This window comes from Microchirus variegatus (assembly GCF_963457635.1).
Source record: "Microchirus variegatus genome assembly, chromosome: 1".
In the NCBI taxonomy this organism is placed as follows: domain Eukaryota; kingdom Metazoa; phylum Chordata; class Actinopteri; order Pleuronectiformes; family Soleidae; genus Microchirus; species Microchirus variegatus.
The window spans coordinates 27148489-27151995 of NC_139802.1; positions in this window are offsets into that span (position 1 = coordinate 27148489).

The window sequence follows — 3507 nt, forward strand, 5'->3', positions numbered from 1 at the left end:
AAATGTTGTTATTCTTGCTCACACAACGAGCCTCGAGGGAAATTTCAAGGGTTTAAATGAGATATGAGAGGATTTAAACAGCTCATATGGACACTGTTTTATGAAAAAACAAGCCCATGGTTGTGTTTTGCTCATCGGTAGTGGGAGCACATTTTGAGTGATATTGTAAAGAAAAGCAAAACAAATGTAATTATAAAAAGGCTTATGGGGTATGATTGACACATAATAGGGGCAAATTACCTGCGTGTTTGCGCATACAGTGTGTCTGCATTTTAATTACAAGGCTTAACTTTTTCTAGCAAGCTCAGCCAATAGTTGAGCACTGGTGTTATGGATTCTCCACTAGTGGCAGGACAAGCGGTCCTTTTAAAACAATGTCAGGCATATAAGCGTTTGAAGATTTTACAATGGAAATTGAATTCATATTTAAAATATGTTCTGTCTAAAGCCTAATATCAGGGAGGTGTATTTAATATTATATGTACTTTTTATGTTTTCTACTCTACTTTGGACTGGGCAAATTTTCTGTGCATGACGCAACAATAATTATAATAAAACATCCCGTGCTAAATCTTTGTATTTTGCCCATTTGTTAATTCTGAATGTGCATGAAGGATGAATGATGTCAAAACTTTCCTTGCTTCCTCTTTATCTCCATCACATTCTGCTCAGCAGGAACCTACAGTTTCTGTCTCCTCAGCCTCTCATACCGCATCCTCCTGACCCCCGGACCCTCCTTTCTTGGCCTCTAGCTCCCCTCTGAAGCTGCACCTGCCTCATTTACTTTGTTGGTGAGCTACCTTCAGCTGCCTCACACCTCCACTGTCCTGTACCTCTCCTCCTGGCCTGCTGCTCCCTTCTTTTTCTCTCTTTCTCTCTCCCTTTGGCCCCTTAGCCTCCCCCAAGTGGCCCCTGTCCCTGTATCCAGGGCCTCCAGCTGGCTGATGAGTTCATTAGGCCCAGAGCTTTGCCAAGGAGCATGGCACTGTTAGGGCCAAACAGAGAGGCCATCAGGGGGCCCCTGGTGGCCATTGGGCAGAGACCATGGTCATTGGAGGTGGGACAGAAAAGACCCAGAATGTCCCACATGTCGATTTTTTTTCAGTGTCCATTCTTGGAGCTGGACACTGTTATTTTGCACATTAGCAATCTGGTTTGGGGCTTGTTTCTCCCTGAATCTTCTGCGGGAAGAGCGCATGGCATTGTGGTTTGAAGGGATCCACATAAACAATGAGGGAAACAGCTTTCTAATAATCCCCACAGGTCGCAGTGACATCTGGCCTCACACTTGAGCGTTGGCTCAATTAATTCGGAAAACACAAAACAAAAAGTGCCAGGGGCAAAGATCTGGGGGACTTAACAAGCCGTGTGTGTGTGTGTGTGTGTATTGATTGTGGCATTTAATCAAGTCAACTGCAGTGAAATTTGTTCAAATTAGTGAAGGTAAGCAGTTGCTTTTCAGAGAAATTAAAAAACACAATCAAAACAAAACTCAGCGTGAAATATTTGAAACTTTTTCTTCCACAATCTCACGATTACACACTCGTATAGAACCTTTCTGCACAATTTCTTGTTCCCTCCACTCTCACATTTTCCCTCCTTCCCTCCTTCCTTCCTCACTCGGGCTCAGGTGGAGCCTCAGCTGGGCGAGAGGAGAGGAGAGGAGAGGAGAGGAGAGGAGAGGAGAGGAGAGGATGACTCCAGCAGACGAACCAAACAGGAGTAAAAAAAAAAAGAGAAACAAACAGGCGTTCACGCAAAAGACAAAAAAGACAACAGCTTTGTTCCTCACCCCTCTTTCCTGCACCACCCCCATCTTCTCTCTTTCTCTCTCACTCTATCTCTCCTGGGAGCGGCCTGGCCGGGCTTGGCCTGAACGCCATCTGCTGCATAATGTAACGGGATGGAACTCCAAATCCTTCATTTCCACTCACTGCCTGTCATCTGTGTGTGTGTCCCACTCATACAGTTGCATATGCTCACATACACCGAAAGGGTGTGAATGTTTGAGCATGTGTGAGATCTCATTTTACGCATGTTGTGACATGGGTTTGTGCAGTGTTGATGATGAGTGATGGGTTTGATGAAATAAAAGGTGATGCCACACGTGTTTGCGTGGACTTGTGTGCATGCGCCTGTGATTATTCCCCTTCCCTGAATAGTCTGTCAGTTTACCAGCTTTCAGAAGCAAAAAGGAGACAACATCATCTCTGGGTTGTTGAGACATTTTTAGAAATGAAACAGTCTTTAAACATGAACTCTTGGGAAATATTAAAGCCACATCAAGCTCTGGGTGGCATCTTGCCAGGGAGGTCGAAAATTAGCTTTTTGTTTACAAGTTAACAAACAAAAGCACACGCACGCACACACACAGTTGTGTTTAAGCACCCCACCCCTCTCTACAGCGCTGGTAACCCGGAGGTGCAAAGAGTTGTCCCTCCAAGTCCCTGTGGGGCCACCGTGAATTGGGGGGCCATCTGTTTTCTGGTAATAAGCTTTCTCCTCATTCACCCTCTCTCTCCTCTCCACCTCGTCTTCCTCTCACTATTACATGTTTGAGTCAACTTCGGTTTTGAAGGCTTTCCCTCTGCCTTCTCCTCCAAATACAGTCGGGCACACATGCACACACAAAGACATTAAAAGAGGTGGAGAGACAGAAAGCTCTGGTATGTAAGTCCAGATTGCTTCTGGATACAAATACTGGCCTGGATGCTGAAATATCACAGTATGAACCCTGAACCCTGACCAGCTATCCATGGCTGCTGACATAAAGTAAATGTGACACATCTCTCCTCACATAAACCCATAAACCCCCTCCAGCTGCTGCTGGCCAGGCGTTACAGTCTGCCTTACATTTCATTGTCTTTGTTTCTATCTATCTATCTATCTATCTATCTATCTATCTATCTATCTATCTATCTATCTATCTATCTATCTATCTATCTATCTATCTATCTATCTATCTATCTATCTATCTATCTATCTATCTATCTATCTATCTATCTATCTATCTATCTATCTATCTATCTATCTATCTATCTATCTATCTATGTGTTTTATCAGCCTGACAGAAAGCAAAAAATGAAACAGGCGTCACGCCGTCCTCTTCCTCATCACCTCACCGGCCACTTGCTGACGACAGACTGATTGTTTAAGTTTTGGTTTGGAGAGACATTTGGTATTGGATGGCACTGGATTGATCAGAATAGTTTCCATGGCTACGGTGTGATGTGATGGGGAGATTGAGCAGCGCTTGAGTCTGAATGGAGTGCTGTCCAAGGTCCTGCCTTAAAAGTGTTTGTTCGGGCGACTTCGCTTTCACAAGTTCTCCTGCGATATAGGGACCACAAAAATAAACAAATAAATAAATAAATAAACATATGTTTGCAGCCGATGCGCCCGCCTGCTCCTGCATAGGATACCAATTCACACTTAACGCCACACGACACACAGTTATGTCTCATTACAGGCTGCGCATGACAACATCAATATGTCATCTGATATTGT